This window comes from Lycorma delicatula, chromosome 5 (genome assembly GCF_047948215.1).
Source record: "Lycorma delicatula isolate Av1 chromosome 5, ASM4794821v1, whole genome shotgun sequence".
Taxonomy (NCBI): Eukaryota; Metazoa; Arthropoda; class Insecta; order Hemiptera; family Fulgoridae; genus Lycorma; species Lycorma delicatula.
Genome location: NC_134459.1, coordinates 47,915,062 through 47,939,631, shown reverse-complemented (window position 1 = coordinate 47,939,631; position 24,570 = coordinate 47,915,062).

Sequence of the window (24,570 nt, the reverse complement as noted above, 5' to 3'; positions counted from 1 at the left end):
TCCCGAAATAAAGTAAACGACTGAATGATTTAACAAATGGTTGAAAGATTTCAAAATAATTTATGTTTCACGAAATTATCCTGTAATTTTATATATAATTTATGGTAAATTATATAACTTTTTATTGTATTATTTACCTTTCTATGTATTTCCTATTGTGATTAAATTAAAGAAATAGACAAATCTATATATTAATTTTCCTTCCCCGACTGGATTGTAATCCCCAAATATTGTAATCGGTCCAGTTTGGGCATATGCGACGTTTTGATACCTAAGGAACCCAAAACACTGGATAGAAATTTTCCGGATGTGCATGTTCGGCGTTAATCTCTAAATCACCTTATATCTCTAGGATTACTGGACCAATTTTGATCAAACTTGGTCAGATTACTTCTATGTATGGGACATTGATGCCATTCAATTTTCAACTTAAAAGATCAAGGGGGTTAGGCTGTAAAGTAAGTTCACTCTCAGTACCTCGAGATTTCGCCTAATTAAGGTCATGTTTTTCTTAGCTACATTTGTTAACAATTAAAAAATTACAATATTTTAAAAATCGCACCCCCTACACCAATAAATGCTGTTGTAGTCATCTGCTATGTTGTGACGTCACAGATGAGCGATCGAATTAAATAAATGAATACAATTTAAAGTATAGAAGAGATACTTGGTCTGGCTCGGTCTCGAAGTCGATCACCCGGATGATTCAGTACCCGGTGCGTTAGGCAAGCGGCTGCACCAGTCTGCCGGTAGTACAAGCGAAACTTTATATGTAAGTTGTGAAATTACATTAGTTTTGTTAGTCCCGACCGTCGCCGCTAGTATCGCCACATCCGCGTGAATTAAATACGGTATGCGCGCATGCTTTAGTTAGAATCATTATATTTTAGTAAACGAAAAAATATTATGTATAAATAAACTGATAAATATATTCAGTTAAGTTGTGTGTGTATGTGTGTATAAGCCATGCATCAGAAATAACTGTGTTGTCAGCTTTTTTAAAATATCAATTTTTAAAATTTATACAACTTTTTTAGCAAAATATATTCCAACAGCTGATTACAAGAATGTTTTTAAAATTAAATACTTTTATTATTCCCTTCTTTAGCGCTTTTACAGGGATCTCTTCAAATTCACAACACCCCTTTTTGATTAAAATAATAATAATAATCATTATAAACGGTGTCGATATATGTTAACTATTTTAGTTATTATTGATGTTTAGCGACATATCAAATGAAGTAAAATCTGTTGTGAAGAACTACAGATCTCTACGAAAACGCTAACTGTATACGGAAAAAATTAATCATTAACTTTATAAAAAGTAATACATTTTTATAATTTATGCCTTTTTGTTTAATATTATTATTTCTTTAATGCTTCATTGTTAAAAACCGTTTCGAAAAATACCATCAAAATTATTAGCGTTTTAAAATATTAAACCGTCAAAGAGATGCACACAACCTTCTCAGGCCAAACCGAGACTTCAACTAAAAAAGAGAATTATTAACAAGTCCTCAACTTCATGGAGTCGCTTTGGCATAAAACGATTTGGCATTAAGATCCGGGCTTTGTGATTGCCAGTTTAAAATACAAATTCCTGATCATTGAGCCAATTTACAATTGATTTCGCTATATGCTTTAGGTTTTGACCCTTTTGAGAAATTATACCGTTATACTCTAAAAGGATAACATTATTAACTGTACATAATAATTACGGTTTTAAAATATCTAAATACATATTTAAAAATTTTTTAAATTATTTTTTTCTTTTTAATGGGACTTAAAGGTTATCATCGCTTTGAATACATCTTGATTCATAATCCTAACGCTGAAGTGAATGATATTATTCTTACAATACTTTGACTTTTTTTTTGGGTGTTTTCCTCTAAATGCTTACCTGATTTCGGAAACGATGACGCATGATTTGTTATTATTTGGCGAGCAAGTCGTTTAACTTGTGGTGATAATTTACTTTTTCCGTTCACATTCAGGTTTTGAATGTTTATTATATTTTTTAAAGAATGTTCTGAACGGTTGATTGATATACATTTTTTAAACCATTCTTAAGGGAAATATTTTTTCCCATTTTAATTTAGGATTCGATGGGCAATCGTACTAAAATTTATTCCGATTCCTATATACAATAAGATATATAATTAATTACAAGATAAAAAAGGTTCCAAGTAAAATAACTGCTAATAAAATATAAATTAAACAAAAATAGTTTTTTTTTAAATATTTTTTTTTTTTTTTTGTCTTCAGTCATTTGACTGGTTTGATGCAGCTCTCCAAGATTCCCTATCTAGTGCTAGTCGTTTCATTTCAGTATACCCTCTACATCCTACATCCCCAACAATTTGTTTTACATACTCCAAACGTGGCCTGCCTACACAATTTTTCCCTTCTACCTGTCCTTCCAATATTAAAGCGACTATTCCAGGATGCCTTAGTATGTGGCCTATAAGTCTGTCTCTTCTTTTAACTATATTTTTCCAAATGCTACTTTCTTCATCTATTTGCCGCAATACCTCTTCATTTGTCACTTTATCCACCCATCTGATTTTTAACATTCTTCTATAGCACCGCATTTCAAAAGCTTCTAATCTTTTCTTCTCAGATACTCCGATTGTCCAAGTTTCACTTCCATATAAAGCGACACTCCAAACATACACTTTCAAAAATCTTTTCCTGACATTTAAATTAATTTTTGATGTAAACAAATTATATTTCTTACTGAAGGCTCGTTTAGCTTGTGCTATTCGGCATTTTATATCGCTCCTGCTTCGTCCATCTTTACTAATTCTACTTCCCAAATAACAAAATTCTTCTACCTCCATAATCTTTTCTTCTCCTATTTTCACATTCAGTGGTCCATCTTTGTTATTTCTACTACATTTCATTACTTTTGTTTTGTTCTTTATTTTCATGCGATAGTTTTTGCGTAGGACTTCATCTATGCCGTTCATTGTTTCTTCTAAATCCTTTTTACTCTCGGCTAGAATTACTATATCATCAGCAAATCGTAGCATCTTTATCTTTTCACCTTGTACTGTTACTCCGAATCTAAATTGTTCTTTAACATCATTAACTGCTAGTTCCATGTAAAGATTAAAAAGTAACGGCGATAGGGAACATCCTTGTCGGACTCCCTTTCTTATTAGGGCTCCTTTCGTATGTTCTTCAATTGTTATTGTTGCTGTTTGGTTCCTGTACATGTTAGCAATTGTTCTTCTATCTCTGTATTTGAACCCTAATTTTTTTAAAATGCTGAACATTTTATTCCAGTCTACGTTATCGAAAGCCTTTTCTAGGTCTATAAACGCCAAGTATGTTGGTTTGTTTTTCTTTAATCTTCCTTCTACTATTAATCTGAGGCCTAAAATTGCTTCCCTTGTCCCTATACTTTTCCTGAAACCAAATTGGTCTTCTCCTAACACTTCTTCCACTCTCCTCTCAATTCTTCTGTATAAAATTCTAGTTAAGATTTTTGATGCATGACTAGTTGTTCTGTATTCTTCACATTTATCTGCCCCTGCTTTCTTTGGTATCATAACTATAACACTTTTTTTGAAGTCTGATGGAAATTCCCCATTTTCATAAATATTACACACCAGTTTGTATAATCTATCAATCGCTTCCTCACCTGCACTGCGCAGTAATTCTACAGGTATTCCGTCTATTCCAGGAGCCTTTCTGCCATTTAAATCTTTTAATGCTCTCTTAAATTCAGATCTCAGTATTGTTTCTCCCATTTCATCCTCCTCAAGTTCCTCTTCTTCCTCTATAACACCATTTTCTAATTCATTTCCTCCGTATAACTCTTCAATATATTCCACCCATCTATCGACTTTACCTTTCGTATTATATATTGGTGTACCATCTTTGTTTAACACATTATTAGATTTTAATTTATGTACCCCAAAATTTTCCTTAACTTTCCTGTATGCTCCGTCTATTTTACCAAAGTTCATTTCTCTTTCCACTTCTGAACACTTTTCTTTAATCCACTCTTCTTTCGCCAGTTTGCACTTCCTGTTTATAGCATTTCTTAATTGCCGATAGTTCCTTTTACTTTCTTCATCACTAGCATTCTTATATTTTCTACGTTCATCCATCAGCTGCAATATATCGTCTGAAACCCAAGGTTTTCTACCAGTTCTCTTTATTCCGCCTAAGTTTGCTTCTGCTGATTTAAGAATTTCCTTTTTAACATTCTCCCATTCTTCTTCTACATTTTCTACCTTATCTTTTTTACTCAGACCTCTTGCGATGTCCTCCTCAAAAATCTTCTTTACCTCCTCTTCCTCAAGCTTCTCTAAATTCCAGCGATTCATCTGACACCTTTTCTTCAGGTTTTTAAACCCCAATCTACATTTCATTATCACCAAATTATGGTCGCTATCAATGTCTGCTCCAGGGTAAGTTTTAAAATATATAAAATTAAAAAAAAATAATAATACAAAAGCTGGATTGCGATAACAGATTATAACTTACGATCTGGAAACGCTGTGGCAAACCTGCCACGTTGCAAGAATACACGTATATTTTCTTAAAAGATCCTGATAAAATAACGTCGAGTATGGCGACTAACTCTCGGTTAGTTAATTATTGAATTACAAGCTAAATTACTCATATTCTGATTTTATTTACTATGCGGAAGGGAACAAACAAAAATTAAGGAGAAATAGTTTGCTCATTAATCAGAACTTCAAAAACTTCTTCGTATTATTTTAATTTTATTTAGTTTAATTCTGTTTTTCTGATATTTTAAACAAAGATTCATACGAATCGTAAAAATCACGGTTATAAGATATTTTGTAAAATCAAAAATGTAAATTTGGGAATCTTTTTTTGAGAAATGACGGTATAATGAATTTATTTTTAAAAAAATGAAGAAAATGATTTTAGTTGGTTTCCTAGATAAGGGGATCAATGAAATACAGACAATTAATTGGTAAGTTTAATTATTAAATTATTAAAAAGAAAAGCATTGATTGGTATTTATTTTCATTTTTTCTGTTACTTTTTTCTCTTTCCAGTTGTTCTTTTCGTAACTTAGTATTTTTTTTTATCCTGCAATAACCTGGCAGACGGCTCTCTGATCATAGCATAATTATTTTAGTAGTTTAAGCAAAGTAAAGTTTTATTAAAATAAAATTTAAAACAAAATTATAAAGAACATATAATAAGATATGTTCTTGATAATTTTGAATTACTTTTTTTATTATAATCAATTTGAAAAATTCTATACTTATTATTATAATTATTTTATTCTATTAATATAATTTAATAATAATTTAATTTAGACTAGGTATATTTTTACAGTACTGTTTGAGTTGACTGCCTGCAATTTTCGTAGACATTTTTTAAAATACCGATTACGTTAACTAATTCCGGCTTATATATATAATAAGGCTGAGTAGAATCAGATTGAGATATAAAGTATTTGCTAGTGCACTTTTCCCGAAATATAATCGTGCCCTAGTGTACTCCTCTGACGGCAGAACTGAATATGCTCTCAGAATATGCTTAACGTTTTTTGAATGTTATCCACACATCCGATATTTATTTCTGTTAATATTCGGCTCTTTTAAAAAAACTTCCTCTAATTTCTATTACTCTCATCAATAGGTGATAACTAAGTTTCTACGTTACACTGTTTTTACTTTTGTTAATTATGTTGGATCCTGAGGAAGAAATGTCTGTTATTAATACCGATCGATATTAAAGAAAATTCAGAACTTATGATTAATAACCTTCTGCCACATAAATGTATTGTTTAATGTATTTTTTGAAAAATTAAAAAAAAAATGTTACGTAAAGAGTATATTCTATTATTGATTTAAATCAATTATCCAATATTTTCTCAGTCGTAGAAAAAATACGTTTATAGAAATAAACCTCTATAAACCCATTAATACACTCTTGCAAAGTTTACGACATTCGGCAAGGCTCGTGTCGTAACTTACTTCGCACTCGTGCATTAATGGCTATCATTACAGGCTAGTTGCATAATGTACTATTGTTAACCAGTTAATAAATGGAGATAAAATTCAGTCGATTTTAATATACGAAATAGTAAAATAAAATTATACCCTTTTTATTTCATTAAAAATTTACAACTGTTTCTTAGAGAATGTAATTTAATCAGCGACTTAAGATATTAATATGAGAAAGATAATTTTGACGCACAACCTTTTTTTCTTGTTTAGCCTCCGGGAATCACCGTCAGGTATTACTTAGAAGGATGAATGAAGATGATGCGTATGAGTGTAAGTGAAGTATAGTCTTGTACAGTCTCAGGTCGACCATTTTTGAGATGTGTGGTTAATTGAAACCCAACCACCAAAGAACACCGGTATCCGAAATCTAGTATTCAAATCTGTATAAAAGTAACTGCCTTTACTAGGATTTGAACGTTGGAATTCTCGACTTCGAAATCAGCTGATTTGCGAAGACGCGTTCACCACTAGACCAACCCGATAGGTGCTGATACGCAACTTATTTAAAATTTACGGTCCACCTAGTGATTAAATTGTCTTGATAAATTAACACCTTAAGTTATTCTCAAATTCAATAAAAACATTTGTAAAAGGATCATTTGGATCGGTCCAGTGGTAGTACGGGTTTTTGGAGAGCGTCGGTAAATATAAAGATACACACTGACATTCGTTTTAATTAACAAATTTAAATTAAAAAATTTTATTATCCAAATTCAGTACAGTTACAATAAAAATTTTATATCCAAATTAAAAATAACATAATTAGTAAATAATTATTAAAATTATCGTACTAAATATTACTGCGCTTAATAAGTAGTAACAGCTTAATGAATAAGAAACCTTGAAACATATGTCGTGGCAGTCAAACCGTGCAATCGTATGCCATATTTTACAAACCTATTAATAACATTTAGTAAAATATAGTTACATTACGATTTCATTGTAACATATTATAGTTTTGAACTCGTTTTACTTATTTAGAATATACATATAAAATAAAATATACAACCTTCTTAAAAGGATATTCATAATTTACATCGGCAAATAAATTTCTTCCCGTCACTACGTCGCTGAGCTTATCCGACAGTATAATAAAAATACTTGTCACTATCCACCTGCACACTAATAATATCCATTAGGTTTCTTAAAATTTTTTATCTAAATTTCCAGTATTTGGTAAATTTATAATACATTATTAAATTGATATCAGTGCATTATGAATGATTAATAGAAATCGGTTCTGTCATTTCACTTGATTAAATAAAGTTAAATTACAACATTTAGAGTTTTAAATTAAACAAGAAATTTTATTTTATCCCATTAATTATTTCACTATTTAAAAAAAGAGTGTTAAAACTATTTTCTTTTAGATTTGTAGGAACTACATTTATAATTACTTTTAAATTAATCTAATCGTCTTTGAAGTACTGCAGTTTTAAATCATTTATCTCAAATTTGTGAACAATAGCGTTTCCGAAATTTACATATAAATATTTTAGTTAATTTTAAAGTTATCTTTGTGGATTCAGTGGAATAAATCATTAAAGTTTTGTTATCTTATCGTCAATACGTTAGAATCACTTTATGCTCGTGTAAAGATTCGGTACGTTAATTATTATTTTTGTAAACATTTTTTTACATTATGAATTATCTATGTTACAATAAAGATTTCGATTTTATGTAATCAATGAGTATGCAGTATAGATTTAACAGAATCACATGGAATATTTTAGAATTTTGCATGGAATTTTAACAGAATTTTACATGGAATATTGTTACTTTAAAATTCTTGATTCGTAAACAAATTAATAGACCTTTTTTTTTAAAACTTACTTATTAAAATAAGGTGGTTTGTATTATTTCATTGTTCTCTATTCTGATAAGCCTCTTATCAGAAGTTGCCTAATTTTGTTAATTGTATCTGTGTCAGCTTGTTTATATAGGTAGGTACACGGGTTAATTGAAATTTTTCTTTCATTTATATTACCTATTATTCGATTTGCTTCCCTCAAATTAAAATAAGATTTCATTTAAAATTTTGTTTTATTTTATCTTTTAAGCTATCTATGGTTTTAAAATTGATCAATATACCAAGAATAAGTTTAAGTTCATTTATCACAATTATGTCATTTAAAATTTGAGATGAGTTTTTCGTCAACTCTTTCTACTGGTTTGTCGTCAACCTTTTTTCTTTCTACACAACAGTCTCGCCTTAAATTTTTTTAAACTATTTTTAATCAGTGTATAAAATAGTTAAAAGATAATAAACTTTCAGTTTATTTTCATTAAATATTATCGAAGAAATATCTTAGATGTAGATAGATACAACTAACTTTAAATAACTGTTTGAAACTTAATTAAATTTTATAATGAGCACAAGCAGGCAATGTTTTTTTAATTAACCTATAACGGCATGATTTTTAAATTTTGCTTTTCTACTATTATAAATAGATTAATAAAAAATTACTATTATTATATAAATGTTAAATTCCATAAAACTATTTCTTTTTTATAAAAGGATAATTCATTAAAAAAATTCTCTATCTTAATTAAATAATTTAAAAAAAATTCTTAACACAACAAACATATATATATATAACTTACTGATCTCTTTATTATAACTAATATAAGCTAATACAACTAAACAACTAATAACAAATGGATTTCTATATTACAACAAGTAATATAAGCTTTTATGGGTAACGGAATTTGTTATCTAACTCATAATTAACTATCGAACACTCATATACAGTATTGCCGATCGCAAAAAATGACTGTGGTTCAATTTGTCCAGACGAACAGATAACTACATAATAAATATTCTTTGGAAATCTAATTAAAAGTACAACACAAGACCAACTAATTAGTTTCATTGATAAAAACATTTTGTAAAATTTCCTCTTCTGACGGAGGTCGGTGAGTTCCGAAGACTTCAACCCGGAAAATAGAATAAATGTAGTATTGAACTATGTTCGTGTAAACTTTAATCACAGGTTCTTTTGTTTCCAAATAGATAAATTTTTCTTGTATTTTAACCATTAAAAATTAGGCACAATATTTAATATTTTTCATCTTCCATTAAGGAAGGATTAGTAAAAGGACGGTTATAAATAAACCGTCCTTTTTTCAGAGAAAAAGGCACCAAATTAAGGATTAGTACCTTACTGGAGGTTGATTTTAATTTGAGGTCGATTTCTAAAGGTCTAAATTTAAAAAACCTCTGGTCTTTGACACTTTTTTTTTCTGAAAAAAATTGACGTAGGTGTTCCTTCCAGACAATTTTTTTGGTAGGTTTTACATAGGGATTAGTTATGTTTTGCATTATAAACAAAGTTAGTTTTTACGATAAAATATTACACACTTCCGTTAATAAATCGTTTTCTTAAAACAATATTTTTGGATATTTTAGTTCCTTCAAAATATTACCTTAGTGAAGACTATTTATATCTTTAATCGCTTTAAAGTTATATCCGGAAAAGATAAATATGGATTAGTAAATATTCACACTGTTAGTTTGAGATCCTATTTAACGCTGACATCCTACTGTGATTGCCAGTTTATTAATATGTCAGCGACACGACTAGGGAAGAAGGACTATTATTTTAGGTGTTACATGAGCTTTACTTATATGGAATGATCTTTTGTCCTACCTTAAATAGAATGATCACAGAGTTCATGTAAGTCGCTGTTGGAATTTCGTACTTTTATTGAATTTACCCCGTATCTGTAAACAAACTTGTACTCCTACGTCAAATTATGGTGAGTTTCATATTATACTTTAATAAAAGTATCCCGTGAAAAATTATTATATAATTTAATATATATGTATACGAGGTGCGACAATAAAGTAATGAGACTGATGTGAAAAAAAAAAGTTGCTTACCGTTATAGTCATGTTTAGTGTTGTCTCCTTCAAAGTAGTTCTCCTCTGATTGCACACACTTATTCCAGCGCTTCTGCCATTGATGGTAACATTTCTGGAACTCATCTTCTGTAATATCCTCCAAGACCCTCGTCATAGCTTTTTGGACATCTTGTGTTGTTTGAAAATGGTGTCCCTTGACCGCCATTTTGACTCTTGGAAATAAAAAAAAGTCGCACTGAGTGACATCTGGTGAATAAGGTGGCTGTGGTAGTAGTGAAATTTGTTTTGAGGTTAAAAATTGCTGTACTGACAGAGTAGTATGGGATGGCGCATTATCCCAATGCAGAATCCAATTATCAGCAATGTTGGCACGGACACGATGAACTCGTTTACGAAGTCTTTCTAAAATTTCTTTGTAGAAATATTGGTTAACTGTTTGTCCAGGAGGCACCCGCTCTTTATGAACAATTCCCTTGGAATCGAAGAAGCACACAAGCATGCATTTCACTTTTGACTTTGACATGCGAGCTATTTTTGGTCTGGGTGATCCCTTTGAGCACCGTTGCGAACTTTGGCGTTTTGTCTCTGGATCGTATTGAAAAAACCAACCTTCATCACCAGTGATAACACGGCTCAACAAATCTGGATTGATTTCCGTTTGCTCTAACAGATCGGCTGCCACATTTTTCCGTGTTTATCGCTGTTGTTGTGTGAGATTTTTGTGGACCATTTTTGCACAAATGTTTCTCGTACCAAGATCTTCAGTTAATATTAGACGAACCGTTTCTCGATTGATGTTGAGTTCTTCTGCAATCATTTTCACGGATAATCTTCGATCAGATCGTACGATTTCACGCACCCTGGTCAAGTTGATATCTATCCGTGAGGTTGATGGTCGTCCACTGCGGTCTTCATTTTCAACATTCGTTCTGCCTTCACTAAAAATTTTATGCCACCGAAAAACTTGAGCTCTTGACATAACCTTTCCTCCAAAAGCCTTCTGAAGCTTACCATAAGTTGTCGTCGCGTTTTCACCTGATTTAACGCAAAAAGAAATGGCATACCGTAGCGCAATATTTTGCGGTTTCATTTCTGTGACGAGAGACACAAACACTTGTTCACTTATTACAGCACAACTCACGACTGAGCAGTTGCATCAATGTGCCGCTTGGACTAGAAGTAGCTTATAGACCAAGGTCAAAGATGGTGTGCCTATGCAAGCTGGAGGGTTGCCACATCTTGCAAAGAAAAATCAGTCTCATTTCTTTATTGTCGCACCTCGTATACTAGCTGGCATGTATAGTCAGTACCTGGACTCTCGGAGCTCAAGTCAGCCCAGGCAAATCCCGGAGCCAACTGAGAGGCTTCTCGGAGTCTCCCGGTACCAAGGGGCCTACCCCATGCCGCAGAGCTGGCTTCGCTCGCCATTCCAAATTTGCCAGGAAGATTGCCGCTCTGACACCCACAGAACTTGCTTCGGTCGCCATTCCCAGCTACCCAGAGGAGTCCTCAACCTGGACCCCCGCATTATACGTTATCCTCATGGTTGTGAGAATAGTATTGATAAATAATAATTATAGAATAATAGTAAACTATGGTAACTAAAGTAGAAACACCTTTGACGACAAAAAATTCATAACTTATTTCTTTGCCATGGTGGCAGAAATATAATTAATTATTTTTTTTATTTATTACTGACATGATTAATCTATATTTTCCTTAATGGGTATCTTTAATTCACAACTTCACCCTCCGTGGGGGGAAAGAAATAATGAATATTTTAAAAATCTTAACCTTCAAGGGAGCTAGGGCATCGGTCGATGGCATAAAATCTTCTCTGGGATAACACGAATGTATGCAAATTTGAAAGTAACGGTCGGTTGGTTCTCGCGTGATGTGATTAAAAACTTTATTTGAATAGATTTCCGAATAACCGTGATCTGTTAGATCTAGAGTGTACCTGATGCATGCAAAACTTAGCCTTCAACCTACTAACAAATACTCCATTTGAATTTTGAAAATTGGACGATTGTTTGCAGAGATATTATAAGAACACCCCATTGCACCTCCCAAAACAGCGCCCCAGGAACATCCCGTTTGTTACCAGTTGATGGTGATGATTGGCCTAGCCTCCCACGAGGTGCTCACATGCCTTACCACTCTAGCCTCACACGCAGTCCCCACGAGAAGCCCATTATTGTTAAACAAAAGTTTTTAAACTTATTTAATATTATTTTATTTCACGTAAATTTATTCTATTATTTTTGTAGTATTATTCATTCGATTGATTCGGATCACTCAATTCAAACCAGCTTACACGGTGACTGAGATTCGCTGTTCACAGTTCATTAATTCAATTCAATAAACTTTAGGCTTCAACCGGCAAATCTCCACTACTACATATATATGTACATATTCGAGATTTTTTGAGATAAAATATATCTATGTGGCAAAAAACCCAGATATGGCAAAAAACATGGATAAAAATTTGATTGCGATTGATCGATTAGTTTTTTGTTTATCCCGAAGAAACAAAAACCTTCTTTCTCCTTATATAGTAGTATAAATATAGATATATGAATTAATAAATTCTCCTGTTGTCTAAACTGTAATTTTTTATGTTGAATTTTTTTAATAAACAAAATTATAACTAAAAGTAAAAACTGTAAAGAGTTGCATAACTCTAGCTACAGAGGACTTCGTAATCTACATACTACTACTTGAAGAAAATTAAAAAAAAAAAAAAACATTGATGAACATACTCGTACGAATATTGATGTACGTACTAGTAAGTATGTAATAAAGAATTATGTAAAATATATTCTGCTCTTTGAGTAACATTTTGAGATACGGGACACATGGTGATTTCTCACAACCCTCTTGACAAATTGTTACCAAAATCAAATGGCATCAGTGATTCGTATTCAGAAATCACCTAGTAAATTTAATAAAAATCGGTTTATCCAGTCTGATAATAATCAAACAAAATGATAACTGACCAAAAAAAAAAAAAAATTACGGTTATTATCCTCACCCCTGAATGCAATTATCTAACTTTATAACCAAAGTAACAAACTGATATAATTAAATAATGTAATTATTGCAAGAATGCAATTTTGAATCGAAAAACGACAAAAATAAAAAGTGTTTTCTACCACCATCCAATATGGTAGTTTGAATAACTAAAATACTATCAGAAAGTATCTTAGCTATGTAAGTGGTTTTATTTTATGTGAAAAAGTTTTACCTATCCTTTAAGTAAACCTTTTGAGACTCGTAAGGTCCGTATCTCCCTGCTCCCTTGACCGAATGTAGCCCAACTTACGTAAATACATCCTTGTTGAATCTTTCAATGCTAAAGTAGCGTATTTGGTAAATGGAAGGTCACGAAATGTCAGGATCTGTAAAAAAATCCCCGATATGCAAAATTTGACCCGAGTAGCATGAAGTATAAGTATATATGTAGCCGGAAAGTGAAAACGCTATTCACTTTTAAAATATTACCGTTAGTACCTGTACAGAAATTTGAATTTTGAACCCTGTTTCATTCAATTCAATTTTTAAAAAATACATTTTTTTAACTAGAACATAAACAAAAAGATAAATCAGAATTCAAAATCGGAATTCAGTAATCAAATTTACCTGGTTTTCTATAGCTTTTAGTTATATGGTTTATATTTATTAAAAAAAAAAAATGTAAAAATTTAAACCACGCAGGTTATGAAATAACGGTTTTTTTTTGTTTTGAAATTTCAAACACTTTTTTGTTTTACATCTTTTATTGAAAACAGCAACAGATGTAGGTATATCCATTAGACTTGCAGATTAATGCTGAAAACTCGTGTGTAATTAGTATATAGGTCTGTGTCTATTTTTAATTTTTTATAATGTAGATAAAAAACAAAAAAGTATTTTTAATAAATATAGATGACAGAAGAGATGACAGCATCGCCAAATTTTAGTAAAAAAAATAAACTTGTTATAAATAAATAAAATTATAAATGTATTTCTTTTTTAAAGATTTATATTAAATTTTTTACGAGTAATATAAATAGGAAATAAATAATCCGACAGTCAAAATAGCATTTAAATGTTTTCCGTTCTACTGACCTACATAGTTTTATTGCAAAAAAGTTTATAAAATATTTATAAAAAAAAATACCAAGATAATTAGTATCAGTGCAAATTAATTAATACAAAATGCAATAAAATACATTAAAATAGATATATAAACTACAAATTGTACCAACATAAAAATATATGATAATTGAAATGTTTTTTTTTTAACAGTAGAATTTCTATAACATTTCTCATGTATTTAATTTAAATTGATAAACAATGTGGATCTTTTTTGTCTCCAGTCTAATTTAAATTCCTAGATAAATTATGTGTAATATATATTAAATTCTAATCAAATCCAACTTAAATGTTATTTTAAAGATACAATCTTGTTAGATATCATAACTAAACATTTGTAAATGATCTCATATTAATAAAACAGTAACTCTCGAAATTGGTACAACGATTTCAAGGGTAACGAGTGAAGTTGATACTCGTTTCTCACCGAAAGAAATATATAGTTACATATAAGGATGCCTAATCCTACCGAAATGCAGATGATATTCAACTATAAAACGTTACCAAACCATTTAAAAAAATATTTCCAGCCTTTTTACTTAAAATAAAACGAAAAAATTTCTTTTACAGAAAAAATATTTCTTCTTTGATTTATTTTTAAATAGTCCTATTAAAACACGATAAAAAACTGAATTTTCTTCGCTAATGTGTATGTACATTAATATATGCTCAGATAATTTTCATTAACGCTTTCTGAATTGTGAATTATTTTGTAGTTATGTTTATATAAATATATATATATATATATATAGTGGTCGCCATGAAAGATGACGCTTATTTTCAAACTATTATATCTCAGTTAAAATAAAATGAAGGGATCGTAGAAACTGCAATTATTTCTGCGCTAAATGGATTCGGGCGGTTTTAGTTACCGTTATTCGTTTGAAAATTAGGGGCGTGAAAAGCAGAAACTCACGATCTTTTGCACTTTTTTTTTGAGAATGTCAACCTTGAATTACTGGACGTAGATTAAAAGATTGCTTCTCAACAATTATAATTAATATTTAGTCCAAAACTACTATTATTTAATGTTATAGTAGGATGACTAAAATATTCTGAATAGTTGTAAAAAAAAAAAAATGTAACAAAATAGCAACACCAACGGTAATAATAATAATAATAATAATATTTACATCTATAATAATATTTACAAAAATTATAATTTATAATATGAAGTATAAAATTATCTGGCAAAACTGTGCGAAAGGCAATGTTAAACCTCGTTGGTTTATATAGCAACGAATAGGATGTACGCTCAACTACGACTGTATCATAGATGCGACTGTATTTCTTGAATGTTCGTTTCATATTTCTCCCACCTCAACTAAAAGCTTAATATTAAATACTTTATTTTCAAAATACCGTCATCTTATTCAAATTGTTTCAAGGATTACAACGATGATAATGTTCGTATGTATGCGTGTATGTTCGGAGTTGGCCTCTAAAACATCTTGTATCGAAATATCTTGTATCGGAATACTGGACTGATTTTGACCAAACGTGTTCACATTGCTTTCATGCATGTCGCATTGATGCCATTAAATTTTCAACTGCTATTAAAAGTTCAAGGGGATGAGACTGTAGAGCAAAGTCACTTTCAGTATATCGAGTTTTCGGCTAATTAAAGTCATATTTTTCTTAAGCACATTTGTTAACAATTAAAAAATAACAATATTTGCAAATAAGAATTTTTGCAAAATCGCATTCTCACCTCCAAAAATGCTGTATAGTTGTCTACTATGTTGTGACGGCACAGGTGAGCCATAGAAGTAATAATATTTAAATTGTAAGAAGTAACTCGGTTGGCTGGGCTCGAACTCGATCGTCCGGATGATTCTTTACCTGGTGTGTTAGGGCTTGCAGCTACACAAACTTCCGACCGTACAAGCGAAATTTTTTCTATGTAAGCTGTTAAATTTCATTGGTTTAGTTATTGCCGACCGTCGCCGCTAGTACTGCCAAACCCGCGCGAATTAAATACGGTATGTGGGCGAGCTTTAGTTAGCATCATTGAATTAAATAAATTTAAAAAATATTATATTTAAATAAGATTATAAATATTTTGAATTAAGTTGTGTGTGTGTGTGTGTATATGTATGTGTATGTGTATGTGTATGTGTGTATGTGTATGTGTATGTGTATGTGTATGTGTATGTGTATGTGTATGTGTATGTGTATGTATATGTATATATATATATATATATATATATATATATATATATATATATATATATATATATATATATGTGTGTGTGTGTGTGTGTGTGTAAGCCGTGCATCAGAAACAACTCACAGTTGTAGGACTTCCCTACACACTTTTTAATAATTACTGCACTTAAAATTTTCACAAAAAAATGAAAATGTAATACCTTTAAAAAAAAAAAAGATAATTTGTTAGATGTTTAAAAATATAGTTTAAGAAAATGTGATAATTTGAAAATAAAATTGAGAAATATAAGACATAATATAGCTTTTATTGTTTTGTAAAGATTTTTAATTATTTAATAATATGTTGAAACGTATAAATGAAAACACGTTTTTGAAATAATAAAAAAGTATATACAGAAATTCTATGAAAGAGAGCATTTATAATAAAAAAAAATAAGTTTACATTTAGAAAATTAGGTTTATATTTTTAAATTCTACAAAAATAAGAATATTCACAATCTAAATTAATAATTTCATATTAATTTAAATTTACATTATTCTTCTTAACTGCAGAATTTACGGAGTTCAAAATATGACTGATGATACATTTTTAATTATTTAAATTATAATATAATATTTATTATAAAAGTGATTATAAATAAAACTTATATTTAAGTAGATCCAAGAAGATATACGGTCTAAATATTTAAATACAATTGTAACAATATGTATTGATAATTTCTTTTGTTAGAATAAATTATATCCTGAATATTAATAAAGTTTAGCTATTCAAAACCTTTTACAACAATTAGAAAAATGAAATTTGACAAGTGCTCTTAACTTAAAACAATATATTTTTCGGTTTGATATCACATACCCCCAGGATTCATAATGGACAACTCAAAAATTTTAATAGGAAAGGATAAGATTGTGATACATAATTTTAAAGGGAATTGAAAAAAAAAACACATTTTGACATAAAATACTTCGAAATACTGAAGTGGTGATTATCTAATCACCATTTACTTTTAGTTTTAAAAGTAGCGTACAATACACACAAAGTAGTGGTCTCATACGGAAAAATAGATCGTTTATTAAATTAATTTTTTTTTTTTATGTTTTACTGTTTGGACATGTTTTACTGTTTTACATTGTTGGACAGCATTTTAAGAGGAAACATTGTAAGAAACTAGTTTCAAAAGACCACTTTTAAAAAAAGCTGCGGAAAATATTAAATGGCCGCCATTTTGGTTGCGATTTTCATAACCCAAACTTTTTTTACATCAAAATTTTTTCTTTAAAATGATGTATCACAACCCCACCATTTCTATTTAAAACTTTGAGTTACCCTTCTTGATGGCATCTGGGTGCTTGGAGTTGTGATTGTGTCATATACAAAATTAGTTTGCTTTGAGGTAGGTAGAATTTCATTTTTGTATATTTAATCGTTGAAAAATTATTTAGGGTTTCTCGTACTTTATTAATACGCTCTATACAAATATTTTTATAATTTATTTGAATTTAATATTTAAATTAATCAACTAATTAAATTTAAAAAAAAAATCATTTACTGAAAAGAAGTTTCTGACTCTAATTACGAAAGAAAAATGAATCCATTACTTAAATTCTTACTAGTTTCCATATTAGGCAATACTTAAGTATATTAATTCTATATAAGAAAACAAAATATAAGTACTTAAAAATAAAATCATACTAAATTAAAGAAGATAGAAAGATTATTCAAAATTTTAAAAAGTAGATTTGGTAAAGAAAAATTTGCATATGTTAAAATTTAAATAAAATAATGACTGCTTAAAATTTATCCTTACCTAATGAGGAAGAAATATTTATTAATTATTTCGAGCTTAACACTGTTTTAGTCAGAAATACGATTGTTAGAAACAATGCAAGGAAATAATATGCTGAAAGCTTTGTGGTATAGATATGAAAAAGAAAGAGTGTAGTAAACCTATCGAGTAAATAAGGAATTCAAAAAAAAATTTACCTTGAAGGAAATATGAAATATAATCGAACATAGAAATTATTAAACATATGTTTAGATATAACACCTTGCTGCCGTGTCGAACGAACAGTGTAGAGAGAAAAACTGAAGGTGAAAAAGGTGTTTGAAAAACGTGATTAGAATACATCAAGCAGATTATGAAACATGAAGAGGTTATAAGACGTGAAAGAATGACAGAGAATAGAGGAGGGAGAAGTCACAGAGATAAATTATAGAAAGATTATTGGAAACAAAAAGAAGTAAAGGAACATAATAAAATGTTAAATATAAAAAAAATAATATTATTTTATTACACATTACATTTTTCTTCAGAAAACTTTTTATTTTTGTTGTTTGTTAAATTATTTCGTGGAAATATTGTTAGGAATAGAGTCAAGAATTACTTCATATTTTTATATAAAAAAGTATTACAGCTTATCACAATTCTCAGTTTATCCGCAAGAAATTATTTGACGTAGAGGGTACACGCTGTATCATTTTCCGAGTTGGTTTGTTAAAATGAGAAATAAATAAGAAATTTATTAGATTCATTTTTTTAAGAAGGTAAAATGTTAAAAGTCAATTCTTCTTATTAAAAAAAAGCTGGCAAAGTAATGCATGCCTTTTCTGGTTATTAATAATAAAAATTAAGAGTTAGAGACAAAACAAAAAAGAAAAAAAGAGTATATTTATTTTAGAGTAGGGAATTAAAAAAAAAAAACTTTTCTAAAAATATATAAAATTAAGCTTAAAAAAATTTACTTGAGTAAAATTTTATAATTTGTTGAATTCAAACAAATTATAAACATTTCTTGACAGCTTTATATATGATAACTCTATAGAATTCTATATATTTGGAATACTTGCAAAAGATTTATGAAAGATATTTAAACCGAAGGGAGGTAGAACAAAAAACATATATTTTAGTTTTAAACTAGCGCGGGGGGGGGGGGTTGATTTTTTAAAATTATTTATATATCCACTAGCGGACCCGACAGACGTTGTCCTGTACACACGTCTTAATTCGAAAATTTCTAACTTTTTTGAATAAGCTGTTACAATCTGGACCGTTTTGATGAAAATTATTATTAAAAAGTTATTACAATATCTAACGTCATTACATGTACATTTATCACAATTCGACCAATCGATAGCGTGTGAGTATGTGTATACTCTATGAGTGAAGTGAAATGTAGAAGCTGTGTTAAATAAAAACTTAAACTTGTTTTAATTAAAGGTGAAAAAGTTTGTGTAAACTATTTTATAACATATATATATTTTTAATTTACAAAAACTTAATTCATCGTAATGCCATTGGATGTACAATATTTTTGGTTAATCCTTGAGGAGTATAAACGAACAAATTCGATGGTTTTCCAACTCTGGAACACGCAACATATAATTAATTGGCCGTGAGAAAAACACGGATTTTCTAAATCTAAGCCACAAATTGTCATTGTTTGGCCTTGTGACTTATTTATAGTCGTAGCAAATGCCAAGCGGATTGGAAATTGCAAACGTTTGAATGGCATAGGTGAATCTGAAGGAATCATTGGGATCCGTGGTAGTACAACTTAACCTTGGAATTTTCCACTCAAAATAGTGACTTCAAGAATGTTGCCCATGATTTTTTTTATAACTAATCGCCTGCCATTACACAACTTCGGGGCATTTAAATTTCGAAGCAAAATGTAGGTGAGCCAATCTTCGAAAAAAAATTTGTTTTAATAAAGTTTTCTCTAAAACGCCCCTGAAGAAAATTGAAATAGGCGTTTTCGCGGTATTCTCCCCTTAAGAGAATTTAAACAAAATTAATATGATCAACGATCCACAGATATAAATATTTGAGCCAAAGTTAAAGAAAATTGATTTGTTCAATTTGGAATTATAAAGCCAAAAGTAGTTCAATATCAATACACACACACACACACACACACACACACACACACACACACACACACACACACACACACACACACACACACACACACACACACACACGCACATATATATATATATATATATATATATATATATATAAGTACGCACCTACATAATATATACATATATTTTTTGTTTTGTCTAAATGAACTAATTGAAACCTAAAAGGTAGATATATAAAAAAAAAACCCGCCATCACATTTTTGACATATTACAATTCGTTCCTCCTTAATAGCTAGCTATTCTAGCTATATTTACCGGGAAAGTAAAAACACAAAATCTCAGTTAAAAAGTGAAAGGCTCATTAAAAAAAATTATTTAGAAAAAATAAAAATAAAAAAAATATAAAAGGAAATAAACTAGTTTCAAAGGGAAAGCAGATGTTGCAGAAAAAAAACAGTAAAGCCTTTCTTTATAGGAACGGTTTCTGACAGCCAAAAGTTTAAATGTAGTTTACTACACATTTGAATGTATTGAGCACAGTAGCAGTCTGACGCGAGGCAAATATTCATTAGACTCTCAATAATCCGACACATATCGGAAAATCTCTGATGTCGGATTGCCGGAATTTGTGTATTGCTGTATTCACCCTAATTTCAATGGAATAACCAGCAGAAAACATTATGTACTACATTTACATTTATTAATTTGAATAACTGATGTAATTTGATTAACAAAATAACAATAATACAACTAACTGCTTACTTAAGAGGAAAATACGGGTCAGTAGTTTTTTTATTTATTGTTTTTTTATTTTGCTTTAATAGTTTAAAATTATATTCTTGCAAACATTGTAATGTTAAAATATCAGCAGCTTCCACTTCATTTTCTTCAGCCCATTTGATACGTCCATTAGCCCATTTGAGTGCGTATTACACTCAAAGCACTTTCGTGACGGTACTAATCGATGGGGAAGATATCACGTTTTCACTGTCTTCATCGTCTTCATCTTCGTCTTGATCCAGCAAATCTTCAATTATCTCCCGGTCGGTCATAAATTGATAATTTTCATCTTCAATTCCGGTCAGTCATTTATTTACCTTTACTTGCGTCAGTCCTTGTGAGTGGTCCTGACTGCGCAGTCGGGATAGCGACTCCCTGATGTCTTTTATTTCGGTATCAGGACTGAAATCACTATTTTCGGATTTCGTCAGTATTTGTTAATTTTCCACTGTTTTTTTTTTGCGTTTTTCGAATAAATATAATAGAGAATGAGTTGGCCACAAACTTTTCCAAGAGCACACTATTGTTTTGATAGGAATATTTTTCCATGCTTGTGCGAGGTCAAACACGATGTCTTTAAGATTTAAAAAAAATTTAAATAGCATATTTCCCGGTTTACTCATTACACTATCCAATAGAATCTTTTTTTATTTTTTTTAAACCATCTGGATTACATTTTGATCCATCGTCTGAATATAGCCGTAACATTTGGGGGAAGAAATAAGACACGGATAAACCCATCTTTATTTTATAAATCTTCATCTGGTTGCTCCGTACAGTTCTCGAAAGTAAAAATGCTTTTTCTGGTAACTGTTTTTGTTTAAGAAATTTTTTTACTGATGACACGAAGTGCTCATTAAACCATTCAAAAAATACTTCCCTTTTCATTCATGCTTGGCTTTGATTTTTGTATTTTACAGGAAGTCTTACGTTTTTAAAATCACTAGGGTCTTTTGGACTTGTCTATAACAAGCAATTCAAGTTTATAGGTACCGCTCGCGTTTAAACAACGCAAAAACGTAATTCTATGTTGCGATATTTTACGACCTGAAGCGCTCTTTTCAGCACAATGAACGAATGTTTTTTTTTCGGTAGCAGCCACCAAAATAACGCACTTTCATCGGCATTATAAACCTGGTCAGGATTAAGACCCAACTCTTGGATTGTCTTTATAAATTATTCTTTATATGGCTCGACATCAGTAACATCACAAGAAATTTTCTTACGTGTGATGGTTAGTAAACGGATTCCAAAGCGCTTCTTGAATCTGTCGTACCACCCATCACTTGTGCGGAAATCTTTCTTCATTATTTCTTTATAGAAAAACTTACCTTTCTTTTGATAATTTCGCTAGAAAAAGACGAAGTTCGAATACTGTTTAAGATACAGAAAACTTGACACTTTAGGATTAGGAAAGTAGACTCGTTAAAACGAATATGACAACTAAACACGGTACATGATTATACGATACTGATAGCTGTAATAATATACTGTAAAAAGGTTAATGCCGTCTGTAGACCCCGCTACTGTCCAAGTCACCAAACGGCGGCGCCAAGCGCTATACTGCAGAAACAGCTAATGACGTTCGGCGACGATCAGAAGTACTGTACTATAATTTATTTGAATATTGCACGTAACCACTGCCTACTCACTTCAAATTCACCATTCGGCCGTGGCGAAAATTAGTGGCGACTGTCCACCACATCCTTGTGGACTGAATATGCTATGCAGCCTTACGTCGCCAATTTAAATTGCCGAGAGACATACGGTGCGTCCTAGGAAAAGGCAAGATTGTACTAGACTGGGTATTATTACTTCTAAACAGAATTAATATACTTAACATTTAACCCGTCAAAATTTTTATATTATTTTGTTATTCACGTTTCATTTATTATCGTAATTGTTGCGTTTCTTTTACCGTTTCAATTTTATTCCTATTATCTTAGTTTTCATCATAGTTTTAACCATATTTTGTAATATTTTAATATCCTAGAAGAAGCCTCTTGTTATTATTTTAACCCGAACGGTGATAATGCGAAAGCGTTTTTCTCCAAAGAAAAGGAAAAAAACATTCTTATGAAGAAAAAAAAAAATTTCCACTAAAAGAAAGTATACAATTTTCTATATCTAAAATATATTTTTAGCTATGTATTTTCATTTTATACAAATACTATTAGAATTTTTTTCTTTACTTATTACAATCTCTTTTAAATAGATATTATTCTAATAGCTTTGGCAATGTTTTATATATAAATATTTACATTACACCACAAATAGACAGGGATACATTAATTTGTTGTTTTTACAATTTTTTTTTTTTTTATACTAACGATGTTCGTTTTACAATCATTCCCAGTGATAAAGCGTGTAAAGGTGTCACTTGAAGGGGGTAAATTTTCTAAAATTTTGTCTGATTTCGCTTGCCGATGTGTAATATAATATATTCAGCTCAGTGAATAAGATAAAGGAGACTACATTGTTCTTCACATCTTAATAAATCTGATTTGTGGTGTAGGTTATTTTTGAGAATACTTATATCAGTTTTAGAAAGCAATTTGTAAATCCATATGAAACCGTTGACAGCCATTTTGATCATTTTCAAGAAATAACAAATTTAATATTAGTAATTATGTTTTAAATTATTGTTGATAAAAAATCTAGTTTTTTTAAAGATTTTTCTTTTTTTTAGTTAATAAATGGATTGTTTAATATAAAATGTTATTATTTTTTAATCATTTTTGAAATTAGAATGCAATATTATTTTTATTTATCTGGAGGAAAACCTAAAGTAAATATACGCGATATTTAATCCAAAATGGTGATTTACTTTTATTAATAATTTGATTAAAAATTCCTATCCTTTTGTAATTAATTATACATTTCTTGTAGGCTAGAAAAAATAATTACTAGTTATTAATAAAATTCTGTTTCACTATAATCCTAAAATATAAAAAATATTTTTGTTATTTTAGTTTCTATATTAGTCTGTATTAAATATTTACCACTGTTTTTTTTCCAGTCGTGAAATCTCATGATCAGGATTTATGATGTTATTACATTAAAGCAACGTATAAGGTAATTTTTGCTATTAATTTAGTTATTTAGCTGTAATCTAGTAATTTATTGTAATTAATTAATGCTGATGTAATAGTAAATTAATTAATATTACGGATAATGTTGAAAATAAATTAAATCTATTAATGCGATTATACTGTAATATATAATCTCCATAATAGTTACATTCTAAGATATGTCAGTCCAATTAAAAGAAAAATTATAATTAAAAAACCAACAAAATTCCAATGTTAATTTATTTTTATTTTTTTCTAATTCACTTTTTGTTATTATTTACGAATTGTTTTCAGTTGAAAGATCAAATACATTATCTTCTTCAGATTATTATTAAAATAGTGTTCTTTCCTCATTCTTCTTCCATATGAGGGTAGTTTTTTGTGGTTTAGTTACTGAAGATGAATTCCAGTTATAGATTTTGAGGAAAGAATAATTTAAGTATTTTGAAAGAATTTTCTTGAAATTTTTACTAATGGTTTTTTTTTACTGATGAGTTAACTCAAAAGCTTACAAGAAGCTTGTGCATTGGAATATGAAAGTTGACATTTATTGCCTATGAAAAATTCTGTACCTAACCGGGTTTCGAACTTGAAACCTTAGAATTAAAGGTCGAAACACTACCACTCGGCCACGGAGTTCGGTTAAGTAAGATTGGCTACAGTTCCTTCTAAATAACT